Raw genomic sequence first — 15,412 nt, 5'->3', positions numbered from 1 at the left:
ACTTTATTAAATAACAGTTTTAATGTGGTTACAAGCACACTGATTAATTGAAATAAATAAACCAGTTAAAGAAAAAAGAAAAAAATGTATACTTGATAAGTCAACATGCTAACAGACAGTAAATTGTGTTTGTTTGTAAATAATTTATATTCATATGTATCATGTTGATGACAACAATCATGATATTTGTAAATAAAAATATTATATTTATTATTTATTATTTTTCCTGCACCTGACATAGACGAGCACATGACTTCCAACAATGACCCAGTCTAAAGTTTAAATGTTAAACGTCACCCTGACGTCCAGGTTGGGTCAGGGGTGGACGTCGAAATGTCCACAATTGATCATGGACCGACAGACCCAACATAGACATGATCTGCATGTTTATCTGATGTCCACTGTTCCTTTTATGGGTCACCACATTGGTCATCTTCTACATCCATGAACAAACTCTGAGATCTTCCTCTTTTCCTCCTGCCTGGAAGCTTCATATCACCTCAGCGCTCTTAAGGGTAATAACTGTAATCTTTGATGTACTCATTTATAATCTTATCCATTCTGGACACTCCTAATGGGAATCTCTGCCACCTCCACCACAGCCTCCTGTCTTTTAAATTTGTATCCAAATTTTGATAATTTTAAACATTTCTGCTTCTTTAATCTAATATTTTTAATTAACCGTTTAAACATGTGTGTGTATGTGTGCATGTGTGTGTGTGTGTGTCCTCAGTGAACTGTATCAGTCTCTGCAGTATCTTCCAGCTGCAGCAGTCAGTTCAGTTTCTGTTCAGTCTGACTGAGGGAGGTTTTTGTACGGCGTTGTATCACTGTGTGAACGGAAAGCTGTTACACTGCTGACAGTAATAAACTCCTGCATCTTCAGCCTGAACTCTGCTGATAGTCAGAGTGTAGTCAGTCCCAGATCCACTTCCACTGAAACGATCAGAAACTCCAGACTTACGGCCGGTAGCAGAATAAATTAAGAGTTTGGGAGATTCTCCGTCCTTTTGAAGGTACCACTGGAGGCATGAGTTTTCACAGAGAGTCTCACCCTGAACAAGGAGCCCCAGGGTGGCCAGCAGTAGAGTCAGTGACATCATCATTGTGCTGCTGGTGTGTGAGTGGCTCTGAAAGGCCTGGACAGCCACTGATCAACACTGGCCTCTTAACAGCTGTGAGCAGAGAGGCAGGACACATATGCAAACACACAGAGTCAGTCAGCTGCAGCTGTCCTGAGCTTACAAAGCTTCCCTCAGTGAGACTGAATAATGAAAGAATTCATGACATCTAGTGGAGAGAAATAGTTTTGATTTCTTCTCCTGAGAAATGCTGATAATTATTCAGAAACATAATGACTCCCAGGCCCTCCAAGGCCTATCTCCCCTCACCACACTCCCTGCCGGTGACTGATGCCCTCAGGGGTCGGTGCATTGGTGGTTCTTGGTGTCCGGGGCTGGGCGCTCAGGTATGTACCGGCTCACTCCCGGTGGCTACCTGGCGGGGCCTGGCGCCTGTTGCTCGGTCAGGCCTCCTCCGGGGTGCGGGGGGCCCTCGGGCCTCCAGCCTCTGGGCCTGCAGCTCGGTTCACTCTGGCACAGCTGGCTGCCGGCAGAGCCGGCGGGCACGCCGGTGCAGCCCCCTCTAGCTTCTGCTCGGTGGCTACTGGGTGACGCCTCGTCTGGGGATCCTCAGCCCTTCCCAGGAGGGTATAGCACGGATGCCCCTCCGGTGGTCCTCCTTGGGCTCTCGCACTCTGGGGCCTCTGGATGTCTGGGGCCTGGATCTCCTCCATGCCTGCTTCATGCCCTGGGGGATGGGGCTATGGCTCGCTACATCCTCTTGCAGACCATTACATGTGGAAACCATTTGAATACAAGCGCGCTGATCCACACAGGTGTGCACACGGATGTTCACTGCTCGTAGACTTAAATTACACCTTTCTTGGCTGCTACTTCAAAGCACATTGTGCGCTGTCTGTCCTGCGTGCTGCACAACAACATTGAATATTTAGTATTTACTGCTGTTTACACTTAGCTAGATTAATGCGATGGTGTTGTGTTTAGTATGTTGCTTTAGGTTTTTTTTTTTTTGCTTGTTTTCTATTCTTCTTCTCTCAACAGGTGATCCAGGAGATTTTTTTTCTCCCCCCCTTTCTCACTGTCCCTCTCCCCTTCTGTTTTTCTTTTCCTTCCTCTTTCTCTCTCCCTTTCCTATCCCTCACTCATGTCTGTCCCGTCTGTAACATCTGAAAATAAAATATAATAAATAATAAAAACAAAGGTCGATCAAACGATGATCCATTTGGCAAAGTAAATCCATTGGGTATCCTTGTTGGTCTTCAGACAACAATTCTGACGGCTAAAGAACCAAATGGGACAGGCAAAAAAAACAAACAAAAAAAAAACAAAAAAAAAAGAAACATAATGAACAACAGAACAGAAGACACAGTTCTAACATCAATGTATTTGTAACACTTAACATTGACACAGTAAAAAGCATTAGTAAGATATTAGTAAGTGCTAAATTCAGCATTTATAAAACATTGCTACATTACTATTATTACATAATGTGACCCACTGCAGAATTAAACTACCAACAGGCCGAGGTTACAGGAAGAACAACCTGTTTTCTAAATATCAAGATCATTTCTTTTACTGTGAACAGACATTTAATAATTAACATAATTACAATATTAAAGAAATCTCTTATACAAGAATCAGAATTTACAAGTATTAAAGAAACAAATGAATCTGCTGTATTTTGTAACCTTTTGTGGATCCTCAGCCTTCAGTCACACAGGCCGAGTGTCCCCCCATCAACCTCCAGTCACGAGGGGAAAATAAGTTTCCGTTGACCAGTTGGTGTTGCTGGAGTTTGTGGCTCCTACTGGTTGTAGTCAGAGCCAACAAACTCTTACTGCTGGCTCAAATCGGTTGCAATGACGGCGGTTTGGTTTCTAGCAGATCACTGCAGTCGCTGACTTGTCTGCAAACACTCGTTGATTCACCATGCAGGGGTAGTGAAACTTGTTAAAGTGCAACGCAAACAGGAAATAGAGAATGGATGATGCAGCTGTGTAATCTACAAACACGTGCAGGTACTACAGGTTAGTAACATTTACTAAACTTCCCAGTTTTAACATTTTCTGTTAATCTCTTTATCACAGGCCTGACTCACAGTGTGCAGCCTGACAGTGTGAAAGAAGGACAGACTGACACTATGAACATGTGAAACATCCTGCATGGACGTGGAAAAGACGTGAACCACCAGTTTCCATCCACTGGAGGATTTTGGGAATGATATTTGTTCTGCTGAAGGACAGAAATGAGGACAAATTGATATTTCTGGATGTTCAGTGAGACATTATGTACGGTGGCCCCTAGAGACAAAGCACGTACAAACTCCAAAACACTTGCAAAATCCAAAACACAACGGAAGTGCTCCAGGACGCTAGGGGCAGTGTTGAGCTCGATTTACAAAATAAACGGCAAGTTTGTCTGTATGGGACAGTCTAGTCTCCGTAGCGCTTCCCAGGTTGCCTAGCAACCATGATACTAACCGCTGGAAACGTGTCATACAACTTTGTTTGACAGAAATGAAGGAGAACATATTTTGTTAATTTGTTTGTTTGTTTCTACAAGAGCTTTGTGTGATTTGATAAGTATCTGAGGCTGAGACCACAGGACAGTAAAACATGATTTTTGGGCTTCATTTTTGTACTGAACAGTCATTTAAGATTAGCTAGTAAATAACAATTAGCTCATGTTGTTCATGAGACTAAAGTCATATCACTTTGGTAATGTAAATATAATATGGCCAATATTATAGTTATTATATTAATCATTATTAGCTATTACAGCAGTGAACATGAACTCTGTGTCAGCCTCAGTACAGATTCAAGTTGCAGTTATTTATATGTCTTATCACCTTAAATCTTCACTCAAAGACAAGTATCTTTGACAGTGTATATATAGGTGTATCCTATATAAGCAGTGTTGGGGAGTAACGGAATACATGTACCGCCGTTACGTATTTAGAATACAAAATATGAGTAACTGTATTCCGTTACAGTTACCGTTTAAAAAGGTGGTATTCCGAATACAGTTACTTTGTTGAAATAAATGGATTACATGGCGGTACTTTCCTGTTTCATTTTGTCGCGGGTCAGGACTGTTTGGGTTTTGTTTGACAGCTACGTTCTTTCGTTCCAGGCGGCAGCGTTACGGTTGCCATGGTTACAACAGGGCGACGCTCTCTCTCTCTTTCTGCGACTGTGTGTTTCCTGGGTGAGAGAGCGCCTTTTCGTTGTTGTTGTTGTTGTGCTAAGCTAACAGGCAGAATGCTACAAGCATAGCTCTAAAGAATGCAGCATCATGGGCAGTGTAGTCCGTGCTGCAGGGAGAATGGACTGCCATACACGTTATGTGTCTGTGAGCGCGAGGAGGGAGAAAAAGGCGAGTGGAAAGGTTGGAGTTGTCGTCGAGGAAAAACGGGAGCTGGAAGCATGTAAATATAATAATAACCACTTCAGCCAAGAAGAGAGCCTGACGAGCCCAGTTGTAAGTAAGCTATTAAGACTCGACTGTACACCGTGTTCGTGTTTTCCTCCAAAAACAATAAGTTCCGTTGGAGCAGCCTTTCAACGCCTCTCTCTGTCTCTCGCAAGAAAAATTGACCCACACAACAAAGTAAAGCTATTTTTCGGCTACGAGCCGACAGGGACCCCGCCGTATCAGTCAGAGGTCCCTTTACTACAGTTCGGAGTCGCGGACCTTCAGTAACAGTAATAAATCACACAGCAATAGTACATTCACGTTGTTGTAAAAAGCATGATAATATATTAAGTAATCCAAAGTATTCAGAATACGTTACTCTCATTGAGTAACGTAACGGAATACGTTACAGAATACATTTTGGGGCATGTATTCTGTATTCTGTAACGGAATACATTTTAAAAGTAACCTTCCCAACACTGTATATAAGAGACAAATATTGTTCCTTCAGTATGTTGGCATTACTAAATTTTGCTCATTGCTTACATATATTTATAAAAAGAAAATGTACAAGCTGTGATAACTGTTTCTGATAGAATGAAGAGTAGACTGATATATTGAATATTCCTTTATTGGGTGAGAAAATCAGACCATGTCATAACTGCTTTAAGTCATACAGAATAGATATCAGAGCCTTAAACAGGCTGACTTCTGCTAAATGGGTCAAACTGGGCAGAAAGTCTACAAACACAAAACATCCTTATAAAATATGATGTAACAGAGAGAGAGAGTGAAGGACAGACAGACAGGTGACAGTCTCAGGTGTACACACTGCTACAAAACAGCACAAAAGAAGGAGGATTTAGTTTGTGTTATTACGAAACAAAAAGAGTTCCCAGATGGTACAGTGGACACATGTGTGACTGCTGTGATTAAAGCATCTTTCTTTCAGCTTAACGAGTGAACCGTCAGCTCGTTCAAACACACGTTAAAGTGCGTTTGGCTCGACACCACCGAACAGAGGCAGCAATATAACATAGCTAACATTAACAGTGCAGTGAATCCTGCTGGTGCCGTGATATTCAGGACTGCAAACCGAGCAGCATCACCGACTTTCAGCTTGTTGTGTTTGTGGATATATGACTGACTTTAATTATCCATAAAATCATCAGATTCTCTTCAAGATTAAAGTCAACTATTGAACGGCGTAGATTTTGAAGTAAAGGCTTTAAAACCAAGTTAGTACAAACATCGCTAATGTCACATAACTTTCCCGACATGTGGCCAACAGTAATGTTTTAATGTTCTTCATTATAAAAACATTTGCGCATAAATAAGTGACATAATATTCAGTACTTACTTCTGAAAGTTTACTCTTCGGCGGCTCCGCTTCCGCCGTTTTTTTCGGCAAAATTATCAACACCACCGCCGCGCTATGAAATCCTGGATATGTTGGGCCCATCCTTAAAATTCAGGGAAATTAAGGATGCATTTGAGGGCCGCATTTCGAGCAGCCTTTGAATTGGGACAGCCTTCGTTGTGTCGCTGTGCCGTAATCGGCCTTAAAATGCGGCCTTTAAGGCTGCAGACCCTGAATTGGGATACAGCCCAAATCCGGTCATTGGTACTTCCTGGCTTGTGTAGTTACTAGGCTACAAAAGCTCAACGTCCTGGAGCACTTCCGTTGTGTTTTGGAATTTTGCATGTGTTTTGGGGTTTGCAAGTGTTTTGGATTTTGTACGTGCTTTGTCTCTAGGGGCCACCGTAATTATGAAACCAAACACGCCAAACTGTATCTGTAAAGTTGTTGGTGACTGTAAGTGTTTGTGGTTTTCATTTGTAGTTTGACTGAAGGTAATTTTCCTTGAAGCAAAGTAATTATTAAAAACAACTAAAACAAAGTAAATATGTGGTTTCATGCATTTTTCTGAATTCTGAAGAAAGTTTAAACTCAAAGGTAGAATTGTGTGAACTTGGAAGCCTAAAGAAAACATGAGACATTCTGACGTCAACAGAGTAACAGGAATCCTTGTTGATGGGTGTTTGGCTTGAAATGCTACTGATTTAGCATCAGTGTGTGAGCTAATGATAGTGAAGCTGTTTATTAAATGTGTGCCTGAGTTCTTCTGTGGCTGATCTAAATGAACAGAAGGTCCTCTTTGCAGAAGGCAATTGATGAGTTCACACTAATGCACTAAGTGACTTTATTCATCCTGAACTCTGCTCTGATTGACTGAAAGCTGCTAACATGCAGGCTAAAGGCCTCACTTTCAAATGTTTGTTGTCTGAACATGAAGACGAGAAAAAACTGAAAAACTCTCATAAGAGCTGAATGTAAACCTGGATATATTTTACTTTACACTGATTTGATATAATCTTCACAAATCGTTGAGCTTCAGGGTGACTGAGTGTTGAGATTTGTTTCTTTTATTTAAAGACAGTGTGTCTGTGATCCATTATGAAGCTGAGGTCAAAGTTCATGATCAAGCATCTTCTAACTACTCAAAGATTCACAGCAAAAACTGTGTTAGTTCGAGATTTCCTGAGTTTTGAGTGGGTAGAAAGAAGTTTCCACCATAATGATCATTTAATAGTGAACTTTAGATTTTTGAGTGATATGATGAAAAATTCAGTCCCTTCATGAAATTGTGTTTGTGCTCATTGAACTGTGTCAGTCTCTGCTGCAGCTGGAAGTTACTGCAGTTTCTGTTCAGTCTGACTGAGGGAGGTTTTTGTACGACTGTTTTTCACTGTGTGAAGAGCTCCCAAGTGCTAGAAGGGAATTCTCCTTTACAGTAATAAACTGCTGCATCTTCAGCCTGGACTCCACTGATGGTCAGAGTGAAATCTTTGTTTGATCCACTGCCTGTAAAACGAGCTGGAATCCCTGATGCTCGAGTGGTAGCATAGTAAATGAGCAGTTTAGGAACTCCTCCATCTTTCTGTTGGTACCAGGCTAAATGGTTGTTGCTATAAACATTCTGTCCAGTTGTACATTTAATATTCACAGTTCCTCCCACAGCAGAGCTCACTGCTCCAGGCTGAGTCACTGGGACCTGAGGTTTAGACTCTGAGGATACAGAGACAAAAACATAAAGCAGCTTCATGGTTTTGTGGGCTTCATTTCAGAGGGACAGATGTTGATAGAGGAGAGGAGTTTGATTCTCTGGACTTTACCTGTGAAGCAGCAGCAGAGAAGAGTCCAGATGAGGACGCAGATCAAAGTCATGTTTTTGATTAGGAGGATTTCTGTGGCTTCTGTTGTGATGAAGGACAGCTGTCAGTCATCCAGTGTTCAACTCTCAGGACTATAAACTCTCCCAGAGCACTGGAGCATGGTGCTGCTGATGCAAAGTGCCTCTATGGAAATCATCTGACTCTAACAGGACTTGCTTAAAAAAGTTTTTCACAGCATATTTAGCATGTGACACACATGAACCCTGTAGAATTTATAGACAGTGAACAAATGGTCTTTGAGCGCAAAATCTCCAACGGGAGATTGATGGACATTTAGATCGACTGTAAAATTGACATGCAGTTGTTCGCACTAAAGGAAACCACCATCATTTCATGTGGCTACCATATCGGCGCCAGCTGTGCTCTCAAGGCTGGAGCTGACCAACAGGAAACTCTGTTTCTGATGACAAACTCTGTAGACTCTTCGTTCCCATCCTGTGTCCCCCATCCTGGATTCCAAACACCTTTGAACGCTTATCTCCAAGGCTGAGGTCGAACGGCGGGTCTAGTCCCAGCGCATGCTGCAGGACCGGATGTGCTGTCTACACCGACTTACTCTCACCCCTTACTCATGCCTGTTTCTTGTCATGTGCTTCTATGGTGTATTAAGATTCATGTGCTTTTGTGCTGAGGTGGTTTTTTTCTGTCCTCAAACTGTTCACCCATCAGGAGCTCAGTCTGGGTGGAGCTTTTTTCTCCTTCTCTCACCTCATGTTGTGTATCCGGTCTTTAAGTCTGATGTCGTTAGCCATGTCTGGGCCCAAACTCCGCTGCAGGTCCTTAAGTCAAATGATCACTGCAGCATTACTGAGAGTTAAAATACTTTATAAATTCTTTCATCTTTAATAAAATGATCAGTGTGGCTGCTCTACCAGGTATAACAATTAAGTTTAACACCATGAAATCCATGAAAACAGAATTTATATTTAGACTTCCATCTAAATATATTACACCATGTTCTGACTGAGAGATTTATGAAACAAATTAAAATGTACAGCTCTGCTATCACTTCCTACATAAACAAAGACAGGAAAGTAAACAGCAGTGACGTTTGTAGGGTTACTGAAGTTGGACTACCTGGTATATAATGATGTGCTACGTGATCGCTAGCACGACAAAGCTATGTTAGCATAACATAAACAGTAAAGCTGGAGGACGAACGCTAACGGAGGACTTTTTTCCACTCGATAAAAGTTAATGTGAGGGTTCCCAATGGTTAGGGGCAAATGCAATCGCATGGCAGGATGCTGTAAAAGGACTAAACGTCAGTCCAGTGTTGCCAACTTAGCGACTTTGTAGCTATTTTTAGCTAGTTTTCAGACCCCCTTAGCGACTTTTTTTCTAAAAAGCGACTAGTGACAAATCTGGCGACTTTTTCTGGTGTTAGGGAAAAATATAACTCGACCCCTACAGTGAGGGGATGTGAACGCTGTATGAATTTGAACAGATGTGTTAGAGCTCACCTTTATCCTCCTGTATCATCACCATCATTGACACTGAATGAGGCGACATAATCATAATTATAAGACTTTAGAACAAACAGGAGAATCAGTGCCAAAGAGCACCGAAGGTTTTATAATCAATGTTGACTCAACAATGTAAACAAACACTTGTTCAGTTTTTGCTCCTTTGTTGTGAGTTACTTACCTCACTTTGTCACTGCAGAATGATGTCATGGAAATTTCATTAACAGTCCACAGACACGATGAGCAGTAGCCCACACCTTTTAATTCCCAAGCAGGTGAGAGAGAGGACATTCAGTGGGGCACTGAAACACAGTCTCTAAGGCTACGTCCTCACTAATGCGCTTTCATTGGAAAACACATCGTTTTCTCTCTGTTTTGGCGTCCCGTCTACACTGAGACAGCGTTTTCGCTCAAGGAAAATGCTGCGCTCTCATAAACGCATACATTTGAAAATGGTGCTTACGCGTCACAGTGTGGACAGCGAAAACAGAGACTTACTAAAACGATGATGCATGTTAGTCATGTGATGCAGTCATTTGACCAATTAAAGTAAGATAGCGGAGGGCATTATACAGCAGTTGTTTTGTTTGCTCTACTAAGACTAATATCAGTCTGTACATGCTCCAGATAGCTTTTCTTCAAATTCTTTAACTCTTACTCGCTTTTGCAACTTTGTACTTTTGTGTTACTCGCAGCAACAACTCCACCTCATTGTTAGTCCATTTAAAATACTCGGTGCTTTTCCTCAACATTTTGCCGCGACGTTTAAAGAGCTGGAAAATAAATATGTGGCAGACAGAAATGAAGCAGGTCGAATCTTCTTGCGTTTCACACATGCGCAGCACTGGAATTTAAACATTTTCAGCCGTTTCAATGTGGACCCGCAACTCTGTGAAAACAACTGAAAACCCTAGTGTGGACGTGGAGTGTTTTCAGATGAAAACACCGTTTTCAAATCTATCTGGGCTAGTGTGGACGTAGCCTGAAGATGAATGCCACAGCCCTCTTTAAATACAGTCAAACAGTTGTTGTTCTCACCCTTGTCCCGTCCGAGAGAGTTTACAACCTTGTCTCCTCTTCCAGTGTCACATAGAGACTGCTCTTTGCCTCTTCTCCCCATCCTCAAAGACCTGATTAACAAAAGACTTCACCACCTGTTGAATTCTCCCCCTCTGGGTGTCACCAACTTTCTCACGATGCCTGACTTTGTGCAATAGAGTTAAAGCTGAATGCTTCCCCACATGTGAACCTTGAAGTGACCCAAAAGTGATATTACTAAAACATGTGACAAATTCATAAAATAAAAGAAATTTCCAGCACATTTCCACTCTTTGGATTACTCTGCTAATCACATCAATAACAGACATTTCTTTTCTGGCATTCTGTATATATTACATCAACATCATTTTGTTCATCTCCAATCGTCCTCATAGCCTAAACTTCCATATGCAAAAGATAACAATAATGATAAAAAGAAAAAACTTCCCAAAAATGTCAAATTACACATGGACACATGATGTTCATTCAAAAGAAACTGTGGCTAAGATAACTGGCGTACTAGAAAAGCAGTGGTAGTTCTGACCGCTGGTATACCACAACTTTATGCTTTCAACAGCTATCGTTAAGCGACCTAGCTTGTATGAAGCTTATCTGATATTTATATAGTGATCCTCCAGCTTCCAACTGTATTACCCTTCCAGGACCTGAAGCTCAGTAAAGCACCCCTCCGACAGCCAAAGCCATCTGTTCTCTGATTGAATTGTTAAATTTGTGATTGACATGACATTGACCAATTAGCTGAAAGGAAGAAAAATCGGGTCAAAATTTGTACTTGTAAGTTGAGAGTCACACACATGAGCGCAGAGATTTGCACATAGTTTTTTGCTTTATATCTGTAACCAGACCTCAACAAACAAAAATTATAACTCGTGTATATTTTTGACACACACACAAATTTTTATCTGTAGATGCACAAACATAAAACTTTCACATATTTTGGTTTACAAGGTTACAAAACTCAGTTCACAACTATGCATTTGATTCACAAGTACAAAATATTTATGACCACAATTTGAGCCCATAAATGGCCTTCATCCCTCCAGTAGAGTTCACAGTCTTAGGCTATGTTCAAGCTGCAGGTCTTAATGCTCAATTACGATTTTTTTGTCTGGTTGTTCACACTACAAATAAAATGTGACATCAAACGCACTCTACTGTGAACGGTTCACGGCCCTCGAATCGGCCCGCATGAGCAAAAGAAGACGTCACACACAACGCGCTCTGTTTACGGAAGTAAAAATGGCGGCTACAGAGCTAGTAGGTGTTGTTGCAGCAGTCTATCAACTTTTGCACAACCAACAGAATTTTACAAATTAATTAGAGAATGAAGGACACTGAGAAAAAAGAGAGCTTGTGCTTTAACAATGGCCTTGTTTGGAGCAGTGGCTGCTACCTCCGTGTTGTTTAGCTTGAATAGAATTGTCTCCCCATATGCTAATAAAGTCGAAAACCTCAGTTTCTGTCCATTGACTCGCTCCGTCTCCAGTTTCCGCCGTCATGCTTTCTCGTTTGTCTATTCTGGCGCTGATAATTGGCACCTGTCTTGTGTCAGTGACGTAAAAGACGGATTTAATGCAACATGACCATTCACACAGCAGTCGCTTTCTAAAACATCAGATATGTATCGGATTCAGTACCACAGACAAAAGTGAACTAGGTCGGATTTGGAAAATATTGGATTTGTGCTTTCTGTCATACCATGATCGGATATGAGTCGCTTAGGGTCAAAAAAGTTGGATTTGATGCACTTTCGCCTGCAGTGTGAACGTAGCCTTAGTCTTGCTGTTCAGTGCTGGCTCAGTACCGTTGTATGTTTGTGTCCTTTCTCAATATATATGCATCTTTGTATGGAGTGGATCAGCCAGTTTATCAGAGCATCAAACACAAATATATCTGATTTTTCTATATTTATGAATATAGTCTCTAAAAATGTAGAAAATCAGCAAAGTCTTCATTTACACTGATGCATTTTAATTAACATTTAAATTTCTGTAAATTGGATCCACTCTGTTATTCTCAGATTTTGATATCAGAAAAAGTCCCAAGAAATCAAAGTCAAAAGTTTTACATTCCAAATAAATTATTCATTATTTAAATGTGATGCACTGTAATATTTTCAGTTTTCACATGAGCTGACAAAATGATACAAACAGTGAATGATTTTGTTGAGTTTGTTTGTTTCAGAGTCAGAGAGCCGTGTCTCTCTACAGTCAGAGGTTTTTGTACGGCGCCTCAATGAGTTTGTATCACTGTGGTACACGTTCGGTGGAGGAACCAGACTGGATGTTGGAAGTAAGTTAATTAAACTGTGTTTATTATTAAATGTTTTATCATTTTATGTTATAACTACTTGTTAGGCTGCTTAGATGAGAGAAAAATACTTTTTTATTAAAAATAATTGAGTTTTTGATGTTTGTCCTTTTTACTGGACTAATTCAGATGAGCTCTGCGAGTTTCTCTTGTTTAATCTACATTTCTGTCACAGTAAAATGTAGACAAGAGTAAACTTCATCATCTTATGATTAGTTTGTAAATTTCCACCACATCAGCTGCTGTTTGGATGAGTTAAAGTTTGCTTTCTGATGTTTTTATCGTGTCAGATGTTTCAGATTTAGTTTGAAATCATGTGAGCTGTTCAATAACATTTCAAATCTACATGAATGAGTAGCTGCTCTGTGCTTGTGTCCACTCATTTCTTCAGTCGTCCATGATTTAGACTTCTAATCATTTTAAAGCCAAACTTCTGCTGTAAATGTTTCCACATCTGCTTCTTTTATTTCCAGTGTAGTTTGAACATATTTCAGCTCAAACTGTGTGATGATTCTCTCTGTGCTGATATGCATGAGAGGTTTCTTGCAGGGAAGTGAAACAATGTGTGAGTGAATGACTGGTGGAGCAGAAAAAACACCTGACAGAAACTTCTTAACGGAGAAATTCAAATTGTGGTTCGTGTCCTCTAAGCTGATTGGTGTTTCCTAGGTGATACCCGCCCCGCCCTGAAGGTGCTGGGTCCTTCCAACAAGGAGCTGGAGCAGGGGAAGGCCACGCTCATGTGTGTGGCCAACAAGGGCTTCCCCTCAGACTGGAGTCTGTCCTGGAAGACGAGCGACAGCAGTGGCAGCAGCAGCATCAGAGGGGAGGAGAGCAGGACTCCTGGAGTGCTGCAGAATGACGGCCTCTACAGCTGGAGCAGCACCCTGACGCTCACTGCAGACCAGTGGGGGAAGGTGGGCTCTGTGACCTGTGAGGCCACCCAGGGCTCCCAGTCTCTGGTCTCAGAGATACTGAGGAGAGACCAGTGTTCCCAGTCCTGATGTCAATCACTGAGTCTTTCATGCTGTTTTTCCTCTTTCTCTCTGTTTCTTTGTGTTTGCAGATTTTAAAAAAAGCATCAAACAGTCATGTTTCCATCTCATAATGACAACAATCAGAGCAACAATCTCCTCTAGTTTCATCCTTTGGTGTCTGTTGTAAAGCTGATATTTCAAACTCTTAAAAGAATAAAAACATACCGAGAAAACATGTTCTTTGACTCTGTGAGTTTAATAAATGCACATTAAAAAATAAAAATGTTGTAAAATTTAGTTAGAAGGACCAAAAAAAATGTCAGGTGTAATGTGTAGTTTAAATAGCTTAATATATTTTTAAATCCACATATTAAATATTTTCTATAAGATTTAGAGGTCAAACAATAGATTATCTGTGTGCTCTTCATAATTTCTAGTCTCAAAGCTGTTTCATGATCTATATTTTAATCTGACCTAAAACCTAATAAGTAAATTAAAGAGCAGGGTGTCATCTGTATGTTTAAACAGAGATCATTTAAATGACATTTAAATGAAGATTTGCTGACGTTTGATTAATGAACTTTTTGACAGTGAAACTGTGATGAAGCACCAAAGCAGAGAAGAGTCTAGAAGCTGGCGGTGGCAGAGGTGAAGCAGGTGGAGACTTAGTTGAGGATCTCTAATTGAACTTTCTCAACAAATTACAACCATAAAGAATGAATGTGTGCAAAAGAAAAAAGGAAATTATCTTCAGTTAGAGCTCAAAAATCTTTTAAAAATCTTTAAAAGTAGGTTTTGTGTGTAAAAACAAACCATTCAGTATTTGATCCTCAGGTTTGTATTTCATGACCTTCAACAGCACAAAGTTTATAGAGTTGTAAATGAAAATTAACTAACTTAAATCTCCAAAATCTGAGAAGAGGGACATTTTGAGCATTTTATTGTTTCTGAAAATGAAAGCTTTTAATTGCTGGGGAAGTTCTTGCTTTATGATTTATTTTCAGACTCTCATTTTTGATAACGTTCATGGAGAAGTTGCTCTTATTAATTATCGTATTTATAATCGGCTTCATGGACCTGGTCCAATATATTTAAAATCATGATAATGAAATTTGTGTGTGTGTGTGTGTGTGTGTGTGTGTGTGTGTGTGTGTGTGTGTGTGTGTGTGTGTGTGTCCTCAGTGAACTGTATCAGTCTCTGCAGTATCTTCCAGCTGCAGCAGTCAGTTCAGTTTCTGTTCAGTCTGACTGAGGGAGGTTTTTGTACGACTGTTTTTCACTGTGTGAACGAATACTGACTGTTAGCATAGAATTCACCAAGACAGTAATAAACTGCTGCATCTTCAGCCTGGACTCCACTGATGGTCAGAGTGAAGTCAGACTTTGATCCACTGCCTGTAAAACGAGCTGGAATCCCTGATTCTCGAGTGCTAGCATACTTAATGAGCAGTTTAGGAACTCCTCCATCTTTCTGTTGGTACCAGGCTAAATAGTTGGAGCCAAAAACATTCTGACTGGTCGTACACTTGATGCTCACAGTTCCTCCCACAGCAGAGCTCACTGCTCCAGGCTGAGTCACTGTGATCTGTCCTCTGGACTCTGAGGACACAGAGACAAAAACATAAAGCAGCTTCATGGTTTTGTGGGCTTCATTTCAGAGGGACAGATGTTGATAGAGGAGAGGAGTTTGATTCTCTGGACTTTACCTGTGAAGCAGCAGCAGAGGAGAGTCCAGATGAGGACGCAGATCAAAGTCATGTTTTTGATGAGGAGGATTTCTGTGGCTTCTGTTGTGATGAAGGACAGCTGTCAGTCATCCAGTGTTCAACTCTCAGGACTATAAACTCTCCCAGAGCACTGGAGCATG

General features: G+C 40.9%; 1 pseudogene; it reads left to right on the top strand.

Moving 5' to 3' along the window:
• Positions 1 to 13,129: 13,129 nt before the first annotated feature.
• LOC147303246 (Ig kappa-b4 chain C region pseudogene) lies at positions 13,130 to 13,572 on the top strand (annotated as a pseudogene).
• Positions 13,573 to 15,412: the final 1,840 nt, after the last annotated feature.

The sequence above is a fragment of the Aulonocara sp. 'chitande type north' Nkhata Bay genome, linkage group LG22 (genome assembly GCF_057382095.1).
Source record: "Aulonocara sp. 'chitande type north' Nkhata Bay isolate Kocher_YH1m ecotype deep benthic linkage group LG22, A_spYH_male_GT1.1, whole genome shotgun sequence".
In the NCBI taxonomy this organism is placed as follows: domain Eukaryota; kingdom Metazoa; phylum Chordata; class Actinopteri; order Cichliformes; family Cichlidae; genus Aulonocara; species Aulonocara sp. 'chitande type north' Nkhata Bay.
The sequence above is the reverse complement of the archived record's forward strand: the minus strand, read 5'-3'. Positions and strand labels throughout refer to the sequence as shown.